Source organism: Malaclemys terrapin, chromosome 15 (assembly GCF_027887155.1).
Source record: "Malaclemys terrapin pileata isolate rMalTer1 chromosome 15, rMalTer1.hap1, whole genome shotgun sequence".
Lineage (NCBI taxonomy): Eukaryota > Metazoa > Chordata > Testudines > Emydidae > Malaclemys > Malaclemys terrapin.
The window spans coordinates 10,379,362-10,391,355 of record NC_071519.1 but is presented as its reverse complement, the minus strand read 5'-3'; the positions used below and the strand labels follow the sequence as shown (position 1 = coordinate 10,391,355).

Below are 11,994 nucleotides of genomic sequence, written 5' to 3'. Positions count from 1 at the left end.
GAGCAGGATCATATGCTCAGTGTGTTGCTCTGAGACGGGGTCTCCAAACTTTATGAGACAAGGGCCAGATCAGATTTTTGAAGGGGCTTCGCGGGCCAAAGCAACTGTGAAAGAAATGAAATGTATGCAAATATATGCAAAATCATTTAAAAAAACCAACACTACTGTGTCAGTGTTGCATTAAATTCTAAATCAGGTATAAAAGTTAATTGATGCAGATACTGTGAAATCACACAAAATATTTGTCAATACATTAAAAATCATTTCCCTTTATTTTTTTTTTTATTTTTTTTTTTTAAACTCACACATTTGTCTCATACAAATACTGTTTGGTTCTATTAGTGCTGTAGTTAAAATTTAACCATTATGAAATTGTTAATTTCCATCTTCTTTACTCCATTTATTGGAGATGTAATTAAGCATCTGGCTTCTATTTTTACTCTTAGGCAGGGGTCCGTGCCTGCTCGGCTGCAGCAGCAACTCTCCCCTAAGTTGGCTCCCCTTTTGGGGGGACACTGGCTCCCGGGGGCACTCACCCCGCCACACAGCTCAGCTGAGCTACCCCCCCCCCCATGTGAGCCGGCAGCCCCTCCCCCTGCCCACTTGGCGTGCCTACTCAGCTGTTCGCTTCTCTCCTGTTGGTTGGAGGGCCGAACAAATGGAAGCCCCAGGCTGGATTCGGCACATAGGCCGTAGTTTGGAGACCCCTGCTCTGAGACATTGGTGGTGATTTTATGTGAGTTTTAAATGTAGTGGCTGAAGATCAGTCAAAGAAGTTACCAGTTATTTTCTGTTTGCTTATTTCGGGCAAGGGAAGTCGGGAGAGAAAAACAGGAAAATGCATGAAAGTGAAACTACTAAGAAGCTGGAGCTGTGCAGATTGCAGGCAGAAGAGAAGGGAAAAGAACACAGAAGACATATGGCATTACAGCGACTGCAGATTGAAGCAGAGAATGCCAGACAAGAAGCTGCGCACCAAAGGGTCCTGGAATTGCAAGGTAAAGAAATGGAGGGGAAGGAACAAGAAAGGAAGCACAAACTGGAAGTGATATAGAGGTGGAACAAGAACCCCCTGTTGCGGATTGTGGGGGAGTTAGGGCCCTGCACCCCTCTTCCCGAGATTCACTGCGACTCTCAACCAGCCAGTAAAGCAGAAGGTTTATTTAAGGACAGGAACACAGTCTCAAGCAGAGCGTGTAGGTACGACCAGACCCCCCCTCCATTAGGTCCCTCTGGGAGGTTCAGGGAGCTTAGATCCCAGCTTGGGGTTCCCTGCGTTTAGGGTTACCATATTTCAGCGAGCAAAAAAGAGGACGGGAGAAGCCCCGCCCTAGCCCCGCCCCTGCCCCTCCCACTTCCCGCCCCCCCTGACCTCCCAACCCTCCCCCCGTTCCTTGTCCCCTGACTACCCCCTCCTGGGACCCCTGCCCCTAACTGCCCCCAGGACTATCTAAGCCTCCCTGCCTCTTGTCCCCTGACTGCCCCAACCTTTATCCACACCCCCACCCCCAGACAGACCCCTGGGACTCCCACGCCCCATCCAACCACTCCCCACCCCCTGACAGTTCCCCCCCAGAACTCCCAACCCATCTAAACCCCTCTGCTCCCTGTCCCCTGACTGCTCCGATCCCTCTCCGCACTCCTGCCCCCTGACAGCTCCCCCCCAGAACTCCCAACCCATCTAAACCCCTCTGCTCCCTGTCCCCTGACTGCTCCAATCCCTCTCCCCACTCCTGCCCCCTGACAGCTCCCCCCCAGAACTCCCAGCCCCCTACCCCCCGCTCCTTGTCCCCTGACTGCCCCCTCCTGGGACCCCTGCTCCTAACTTCCCTCCAGAACCCCACCCCCTACCTAAGACTCCCTGTTCCTTGTCCCCTAACTGCCCCCTCCTAAGACCCCCCCCCAACTGCCCACCAGGACCCTACCCCCTACCTGTACCCTGACTGCCCAAAACTTTCTCCACTCCCCCCAAAAAGCCCCCCCCCCGTTTCTTGACTGCCCCCTCCAGAACCTCCCTGCCCCTTCTCCTGCCCCCCTTACCCTGCTGCTCAGAACAGGGTGTTGGGCTCTGTGCGAGCCGGACACGTGGCTAAGCTCCCCTGCACAACAAAACCTGGTCCCTGGTCCGGACCGGGTTGCAGGGGAGAGCTGCCCTTGTATCAGCACAAAGTGCTCTCGCTCCCGTTTTGCTACGCTGCATGGCAGTAACCGCTCCCAGTTGCAAAAGGGGAGGGCTGCACTTTGTGCTGAGACACTTGCTCAGAATGCAGGGCGGAGCTCCTCTCCAGCTGCTCCGGAGTCCAGCCCGGGACTTTCCTGCAGCCCTCCCAGCCGCTCCGGGGGAGGGGGGAAATCCCGGACATTGTGAGTGCTTTACAAATTCCCCCCGGACGCTATTTTTAGCACAAAAAGGAGGACATGTCCGGGTAAATCCGGACGAATGGTAACCCTACCTGCGTTGCACCACCCAGCCCAAACCGAAACTAAACTCCCAGCCCCTCCCGCTGCTCCTCTCCTTTGTTCAGTCTCCCGGGCAGAAGGTGTTAATTCTCCCTACCCCCGTTCCTGGCTCAGGTTACAGCTCAGGTAGCTTCCTTCAAGGGAAGTCCCACATCCCCACTGCAACCCCCCTGCAACATTCCCAGGTCAAATCTGCCCTGCTCCCTGCTCCGTCACATCTCTCCCCCCTTCGAGACTGAACTGAGCGGGGTCACTCTGACCAGTGACCTGGGGAAGTTCAGGGCTCCCTCTCCGGGACAATGCGTCCGCTATCAGGTTGTCACGTCCCTTCACATGGACCACGTCCATGTCATAATCCTGCAGGAGCAGGCTCCATCTCAGGAGCTTGGCGTTGGCTCCTTTCATCTGGTGCAGCCAGGTCAGGGGAGAGTGGTCGGTGTGCACGGTGAAGTGACGCCCAAAGAGATATGGCTCTAGTTTCTTGAGGGCCCACACCATGGCCAGGCATTCCTTCTCGATGGCCGCGTAGTTCTGCTCCCGGGGTAGCAACTTCTTGCTCAGGTACACGATGGGGTGTCTCTCCCCCTTTTCATCCTCCTGCATTAACACCGCCCCCAGTCCTATGTCTGAGGCGTCGGTGAACACCATAAAGGGCTTGTCAAAGTCTGGGTTTGCCAGAACTGGGTCACTGACCAGAGCCTCCTTCAGCGCCCGGAGAGCCTCCTGGCACTCCTCGGTCCAGACCACTTTGTCTGGCTTCCCCTTCTTGCACAGCTCAGTGATGGGGGCGGCTATGGCGCTAAAGTGGGGCACGAACCTCCGATAGTACCCTGCCATCCCAATAAAGGCTTGGACCTGCTTTTTGGTTTGAGGAGCGGGCCAGTCTCTGATCACCTCCACTTTGGCTGGTTCCGGCTTTAGGCAGCCGCTTCCCACCCGGTGGCCTCGGTAGGATACCTCAGCCATCCCCACCTTGCACTTCTCCGGTTTTACGGTCAGCCCAGCCTTCTGGAGTCGGTCCAGCACTTGTCTAACCTGGGATATGTGGTCCTCCCAGGTCTGGCTAAAGACACAGATGTCATCGATATACGCCACGGCAAAACTCTCCATCCCCCTCAGTAGCTGATCCACCAGGCGTTGGAAGGTGGCCGGCGCTCCCTTGAGGCCGAAGGGCAGGGTCAGGAACTCATAGAGCCCCAGAGGGGTGACAAAGGCCGATTTCAGCCTGGCATCTGCATCCAGCGGCACTTGCCAATAGCCCTTTGTAAGATCCATGGTGGTAAGGTACCGAGCACCTCCCAGCTTGTCTAGGAGCTCGTCCGGCCTGGGCATGGGGTAGGCATCGGCTACAGTGATGGCATTGAGCTTCCGATAGTCCACACAGAACCGGATCGACCCGTCCTTTTTGGGGACCAGCACCACCGGCGAGGCCCAAGGGCTGGAAGACGGCTGGATCACCCCCAAAGCCAGCATGTCATTGACCTCTCTTTCCAGGTCCTGAGCAGTTTTCCCTGTGGCTCGGAAGGGGGAGCATTTTATAGGCGGGTGCGATCCTGTCTGCACCCGGTGGACAGTCAGATTAGTGCGTCCAGGCTGGTTGGAAAACAGCTGCTGGTACAGATGCAGCACCCCTCCGATCTCAGCTCGCTGGGCAGGGGTTAGCCGATCAGAGAGGGGAATTGCTTCCAGGGGGAAGCCAACTCTTGTCCCAGGGAATAGATCTACTAAAGGGTCATCTCCCTGCCCCTCCCACTGTCCACACACGGCCAACACCATATTCCCCCTGTCATAATATGGCTTCATCATATTCACATGGTACACCCGGTGGTGGTGTGCCCGGTTCGACAGCTCCACCACATAGTTTACCTCGTTTAGTGGCTTGACAACCTTGAAGGGCCCTTCCCAGGCAGCCTGGAGTTTGTTTTTCCTCACGGGGATGAGGACCATCACCTGATCCCCGGTGGCGAACGCGCGGGCCCGTGCTGTGCGGTCATACCAGACCTTCTGCTTCCTCTGGGCTCTGGCCAGATTCTCCCTGGCCAGGCCCATGAGCTCGGCAAGTCGTTCCCGGAAGGTCAGGACATACTCCACCACCGACTCTCCGTCAGGAGTGGCCTTCCCCTCCCATTCGTCTCTCATCAGGTCCAGGGGCCCCCTTACCCGCCTTCCATATAGCAGTTCGAAAGGCGAAAACCCGGTAGACTCCTGGGGTACCTCCCTGTACGCAAACAGCAGGTGAGGTAAGTACTTGTCCCAGTCCTGCGGGTGCTGATTCATAAATGTTTTCAGCATCATTTTTAGCGTCCCATTGAACCTCTCCACCAGCCCGTTGGATTGGGGGTGATATGCTGAGGCCCAGTTGTGCCGGACCCCACATCTCTCCCACAAGCACCGGAGTAGGGCCGACATGAAGTTGGACCCTTGGTCCGTCAAGACTTCCTTGGGGAACCCCACTCGGCTGAAAATGGTCAGCAGCGCATCCGCCACAGTGTCTGCTTCAATGGACGATAAGGGCACTGCCTCGGGGTAGCGGGTGGCGAAATCTACCACCACCAGGATGTATTTCTTCCCAGACCGGGTCGTCTTGCTGAGAGGTCCCACTATGTCCATGGCCACCTTCTGGAAAGGCTCCTCTATGATGGGCAAAGGTCTCAATGCTGCCTTCCCCTTGTCCCGGGCCTTCCCCACCCTCTGGCAGGGGTCACAGGATCGGCAGTACTGCCGGACGTTGGTGAAGACCCCGGGCCAGTAAAAGTTCTGTAGCAGCCTCTGCCTGGTGCGCCGGATCCCCTGGTGCCCTGCGAGAGGGATGTCATGGGCCAGGTACAGTAGCTTGTGGCGAAACTTCTGGGGAACCACCAGCTGCCTCCTGATCCCCCACGACTCCACTTCCCCCGGGGGAGCCCACTCTCGGTACAGGAACCCCTCCTCCCACAGGAACCTCTCCTTGCATCCTCTCCTCATGGTCTGTACCACACTGAGGTCAGCCAGGCCCCTTAGCTTCCGCAGGGAGGGGTCCTTCTGCAACTCGGCCTGGAACTCGGCGGCTGGGGAAGGGATGGGGACCTGCTCCCTCTCGTCGGCTGGGTCGGAAGCCCCAGCCACCCCGCGGCCTGTCCTTGGGTGTTCCCTCCCCACCCGGGAAGGGTTCGGTGCCTCCGGTGGGACATCCTTCCCAAGGTCAGGGCGTAGTGCCCCTCGCCGGCTCTGGCTACGGGTCACGACTAAGGCGGTCTGGGGGCTGCTTGGCCAGTCCTCTAGGTCCCCCTCCATCAACACCTCAGTGGGCAAATGGTGGTGCACTCCCACGTCCTTGGGGCCCTCCTTGGCCCCCCATTTCAGGTGTACCCTCGCTACGGGAACCTTGAATGGGGTCCCGCCCACCCCGGTCAGGGTCAGGAAGGTGTTGGGCACCACCCGATCTGGGGCCACCACCTCGGGCCGGGCCAGTGTCACCTCTGCGCCCGTGTCCCAGTATCCATAAACTTTCTTCCCATCCACCTCCAGGGGAACAAGGCACTCGCTCCGCAGGGACAGCCCCGCGCCAACCCTGTAAACGGAGAACTTTGAATCCGGAGCATCTGGCCCCCCAGAGAAGCTGGCCGGGGGCCCTTCTCTGTCTTGAGCAGTTGATAAGCTGCCAGCCCCTCTTGCGTGGGAAGCCTGCCCCTCGTCCGTCTGGGCCTCTACCAAGTTAACCCGGTGCGGGTTCGGTCTGCTCAGTCTGTCCTTGAGCTTGGGGCACTGGGCCCGAACGTGGCCTCTTCGGCCGCAGTAATAGCAGCTCAGGTCCCGTGGGTCCCCTCGAGCCGGTCGGTTGTCCCTGATGCTGGGCATTCCCCGTGGGAGGGGATTCCCCATATTCCCCCTTTGGGAGGTCCCAGGGTGACTCTCTCTCTGCATCGCGGCGGGCCTGTTCCTTTGGGGCTCCTCCCTGCCACCCCCTGACCGGCTCTTTACAAACTCATCAGCCAGCTGCCCGGCGTGTCGCGGGTTCTCTGGCTTTCTGTCCACCAACCACAGCCTCAGGTCGGATGGGCACCGCTCCTACAGTTGCTCCAGTACCAGCAGTTTAATCAGGTCCTCCTTCGTCTGGGCCCCACCAGCCCACTTGCTGGCGTATCTTTCCATGCGGACGGCTAGTTGCAGATATGAGATCTCAGGGGTTTTATCTTGACTCCGGAACCTTTCCCGGTACATCTCAGGAGTCAGCCCAAACTCACGTAGCAGGGCCTTTTTGAATAGTTCGTAGTCCCCTTTCTCTGCCTCTCCCAGTTGGCGGTACAATGCCACGGCTTTGGGGTCCAGTAAGGGGGTAAGGACCCAGAGTCTGTCCGCGGGATCAACCCGGTGCAGCTCGCAGGCCGTCTCAAAGGCCTCCAGGAAGTCATCCATGTCCTCCCCCTCCTTGTATGGGGCCATGATGCACTTATCAAAGCTCCGTGCAGTCCTGGGTCCCCCCCTCACTCACCGCAGCCGGGGGTTCGCTGCCCTTCAATCTCGCCAGTTCCAGGTCATGCTGACGCTGTCTCTCATTCTCCTGTCTCTGTCTCTCTTCATGCTGTCTCTGTCTCTCTTTCTCCTCCCGTTCATGCTGTCTCTGTTGTTCACGATCCTCCAGCTGTCTCAGTTTTAGCTCTTTCTCCCATTCCAGCCAATTCCGCTCCACGGATGCCGAACGTCGCCGGGAGGATCCTCTGCTGGCCGGCGGGCTTCGCCGGGGGGATTCCCTGCTGGCCGGGGGGGTCACGGCGCCTTCGGTATTTGCTGGGCTCCTCCCCACCCTTCCCCTAGGCATAGGAAGGAGGGGTCTCGGGAAGCCCTCAGCAGCTGGCTGACCACTCCCAGCTGGGACAGACACTGGTGCCTGTGCTGCATTTGCCAGGCTGCTTCCCTGAGACACAGGGATCAGTTCATTCGCGCGATCTTCCGCCTCCAGCTGGGCAATGAGCTGTTCTTTGGTGAGCCTCCCAATGCACAGCCGCCTCTGCTTGCACAGCTCCACCAGGTCGCTCTTAAGCCGCTTGGCATACATCTTCCTGCTGGCCACTCACCGGCCTGTGTGCTCACAGCTCCCCACAGTTCCCAGGGGGACCCCTAGTGTGCCAGCCCTTCTCGAGGTCACCGCCTCTCTGCCAGGGTCAAGCTGCAGACTCCTCCGCCCCTGGGACCACTCGCTGCGATCCCCCCGGGGGACCCTGTTACTGCAAAAGTCCTTCTCGCTGGTCACACACTCCCAGGGGTAATAACCGTCTCTCTCCCACTCTTCAGCACGCCTGGTCCCCGTCAATCTCCCTTCGTTTTACTGCTCCCCAGTCACTTACTGCAGGAAGCGCCGTCCACGGGGTGCAGTAGATCCCGCCGCTGCCACCAGTTGTTGCGGATTGTGGGGGAGTTAGGGCCCTGCACCCCTCTTCCCGAGATTCACTGCGACTCTCAACCAGCCAGTAAAGCAGAAGGTTTATTTAAGGACAGGAACACAGTCTCAAGCAGAGCGTGTAGGTACGACCAGACCCCCCCTCCATTAGGTCCCTCTGGGAGGTTCAGGGAGCTTAGACCCCAGCTTGGGGTTCCCTGCGTTGCACCACCCAGCCCAAACCGAAACTAAACTCCCAGCCCCTCCCGCTGCTCCTCTCCTTTGTTCAGTCTCCCGGGCAGAAGGTGTTAATTCTCCCCACCCCCGTTCCTGGCTCAGGTTACAGCTCAGGTAGCTTCCTTCAAGGGAAGTCCCACATCCCCACTGCAACCCCCCTGCAACATTCCCAGGTCAAATCTGCCCTGCTCCCTGCTCCGTCACACCCCCCTCCCTCCTCCCGCTTCAGGGAGTCCCACCTCCGAAAATCAGTGCTGAGTGAATCAAGTTTGAAAGGATCAGAGGAGACTGTGATGGGAGAATCTCTTGTCCTAATTCTGAGTCATCAGATGTAACCGGCTCTGAAATTTCACTTGACACTTTCGTTTTCATGTAGTCTACCTCTCTGCAATGTGGGTTTCTCTCTTTCCTGAAGGCTGTTTTGTCACCCAGTTGGAGATCTGTTTATTTCGACAGGCTGGAGCTCAGATTTATTGGAGACGTTGAGACAAATGACCATTTGCTAAAGCCATTACTTCTCACTTAGCTTTGCTTTTTCCCCACCCCTCCATGATGACGTGGAGAAAGTTCATGTGCAGTTCTGTCACCAGGAGAGAACTCTCCAATTTACTGGACATGCTAACAAAGAAGAAGCAGTGATTTCCAATCTCCATTCGCAAATGGTGAACACCACCAGACCCAAACTGTGCAACTAACTGAAGGAAGTGCAGATGATCACAGTGGAGTTCAATTGTTTAAGTCCATGGTTCTCAAACTTCATTGCACCGTGACGCCCGTCTGACAACAAAAATTACTACACGACCTCTGCCCCCCTCCGCGGAAGCCGAAGTCAGAGGGCATCAGCCCCAAGCGTCAGGACAGTAGCCTGAGCTCCACCCTGCAGGGGAGATGAAGCTGCAGCCCGAGTCCTCCCGGGCTTGAGGAGCTTTGGCTTCAACCCCAGGTAGCAGGGTTTGGGCTTCAGTCCAGGGTCTAATGCCAGCCCTGGTGATCCCCTTAAAATGGGTTGAGAACTGCTGGTTTAGTCAATATTGTCTCATGATCTGGAGAGAGAATTCCACAGTAAGTGACTTGGAACTAGGCAAAATGCCCCTGTATTTGGTTCCCAGAGCATTTGAAACCCAGGCCCTAGGGAAGGTGTCTCCTAGCTAATCCTATGTTATGGGAAATGCTGCCCTTCACGATGCAGATGTGGAGGAAATAGAAGTGGGGTTTTGTTGTTGATGTTGAATTTACCCTTTGTAGGTGCTATGAACGGGTATAAAATGAAATCCGTGTGGAAAATGAAATTGCTGCAGAAAAATAGCTACTTTTGACTAGAAACTCCACCTCTGGTAAGCTACAGAGATTTCAGGTCCAGGTCTGTATCTAGTTCCTAGCCCAGACCCGTGCCACCAAATGAAAGGAAAACTGGGCATGTTTGGGGAAGCCGTTCTGCACTAGCACGGCTGAGATTTTGAGTGGTTTGGGAAAGAGTTTTACTTCAGAGAAGTGTACATTTACTCTACTCTAAGCAAGGCCAAGGATTGGGAAAGAAGTGGGTTAGAAATAGTACACACCCAGTTCTTGGTTTTCACCCCAGTAAAGGACACTAAGGTGACTAACGGCCCAAGGAAAATTGTAGTACACGACTCCCTAGTTTAATGTCACTGATTACAGTCACAGAGGATGCCATGGGAACAACCATCCTTCATTCTTTGGCGCCAAAGTTTCATGAGGCAACGAGAGAGAGAGATTCCTTCAGGGGATATTCCTTCCCCATGAATCCCAAACTGGCTGGCGGATTGGTTAACAAGGACTACCATGCTGTGGTAATGATGGTAACCAATGAGGGAATAAACATGTCGGGCTCCAATTGCAGACTGTGGGATACACGAATGTTAGAGTTCTGATTCTATGGGTTTGCGTCTTAGGGCTCGTCTTCATTTAAAATGCTGCATCAGCACAGCTGCACCAGTGGAACTGTGCTGCTCTAGCACTCGAATGAAGAAGCTCTAAGGAGAAGGGAGAGAGGTCTCCAGTCAGCTTAGGTAATCCACTGCCCCGAGAGGCGGTAGCTTTGTCAGCAGGAGAAGCTCTCCCGCTGATATGGCCCTGTGTACGGGGGGAGAGGGGGAGGACTAATACTCTGTACCTCAAAGCACCCTGGAATCCCCGTATTCACCACTGTCATACAATGGACATGTTTTGTACAATGCAGGCCTTGTGAAGTGTCATTTTAAGTCTTGGTCTGTTGAACCTTAATACCTTGTTGAATTGTAGGTACAATCCTTGTATGTGAAGTTGTGAAGTACTGCTCTATGTATTACTGAAATACGTTGTGAGGTTGGGAAATGCCCAGAGCCAGCCTTTCCATTGCAACAAGGGAGAAGCTATCGCCGGCCAGACTGGCGTTGATGGCTTATCAAGAAAAATCCACTCTCCCAGAGGCTCCTTAGAGAGGGCACATACGTAATGGGGACAGCCTAACCAATGTCACAGCAAGGCTCTTTCTACCAGCTGGAAGTACAAAAAAGGGAAAATGACATCATCACTTGGCTTCTTCCCCCCACCCCCTCTCACCACCTGGAAGATTGTGTGGAGGACAAAGGCTTTGAACTAGGGAGATTGGTCCCAGGCTGGAAGGGAGTTCAGGCTGAGTATTGAGAACTGTGAGCTGCCTGTAACGTCCATTAGGGTGAGAGACTGTTTGAGTCAAATCTTGCTTAGTCTGTTAAAGTTCAAATTTAGACTGTGTTTCTAGTTTCATTTCGTAGGTAACCAATTTTTCTCTCTATTCATGCTACTTATAGTCACTTAAAATCTGTCTGTAGTTCATAAATCTGTTTTATATTTTACCTAAACCAGTGTGGTTTTGGTTGAAGTGCTTGGGGAATCTCTGCTCAGGTTACAAAGGCTGGTGCATGTCCATGTTCCTTTGAAGAAGTGGCAAATTAATGAGCTTGCACTTGAGCAGTGTAAGACGGTATATTTTTGGGGTGTAAGGCTGGGGTGATTGGCTGGTGCCTCACCGTATTTTTCATGAGTGGCTCAGGGAGCATTCATGCAATTTAGCTGGGTGCGGGGCTCCACCTGCCGATGGCTGAGTGATCACAGCGTCTGGCGGGGTTTGCTGCTTGTCACTGGCTTAGTTTTGTGAGAGACAACCCAGGCAGGAGAGTTAAGGAGGCACAGCGGTCCCACAGTGAGAACGAGAACAGTGAGAGCAACAGCAGATGCCGACAGAAGGGAAAACAGTCTCTGGAGCCGGGATGTTTTTGTTACCCGAAATTGGGCCAGCTAGTAAGCTTAGGGAGGACTAATGACCCACCAGAGTTTGGCGGAAAGCAGTATGTTTATTATACTGAGAGCTAAGCTCAAAAAAAAGGGGAGGGGTCACACACTCGCATACTCACGCTCCCAGGACAGGCATGGCACTGGAGATGTCAGGATCCTTCAAGGTAAATGTCCCACCGCGCAGCGATGGACGGGGCGATGAAGGTAAGTCTTCCCGAGGCACGATGGAATGCAACGTGGCAAACCGCTGGCCAGGTGGTCTGGGCGAAGGGCTTTCACTGGAGGTACAGGCTTGTGAGTGCACTCCTGAGCACATGGCCCTTTCCCCTAGTAAGCACCTGCTCCTCATGGCCTGCAACTAGAGATGACTTAGCTGCGTCTAGTTTGTCACACGCCACCTCGGCCAGTGTCCATGCAGTGTCCATGCACTGGGTGTGTGAGCGCTGCCTAATCCGAGTCCCAGACATCTTGTCTATCTAGGAGCTCTTCTGATCTTCCAGCTGTTCAACCAGCCCCTTCATCCCACAAGCATTCCAGGAGGGTGGGGGAGGAGGAAAGCCACTTCACAGGTATTCAGAGAGGGAGAGGAGACAAAAGGTGGGGTAAGTGTAACAGACCTTTTCAGCATACAGGTTACACATAGGATACAGATCACTGGTGCTCCT

At 55.2% G+C, this 11,994-nt stretch overlaps 1 protein-coding gene across 1 annotated transcript in view; it reads right to left on the bottom strand.

Annotated features, from left to right (window-relative positions):
* Window positions 1-11,237: 11,237 nt before the first annotated feature.
* LOC128823100 (zinc finger protein 677-like) overlaps window positions 11,238-11,994 on the bottom strand; it is a 28,473-nt gene continuing 27,716 nt past the window's right edge. Inside the window, exon 4 of the transcript XR_008441659.1 lies at window positions 11,238-11,890. The gene's annotated coding sequence lies outside the window, so the exon portion shown is untranslated. The remainder of the gene's footprint in view (window positions 11,891-11,994) is intronic.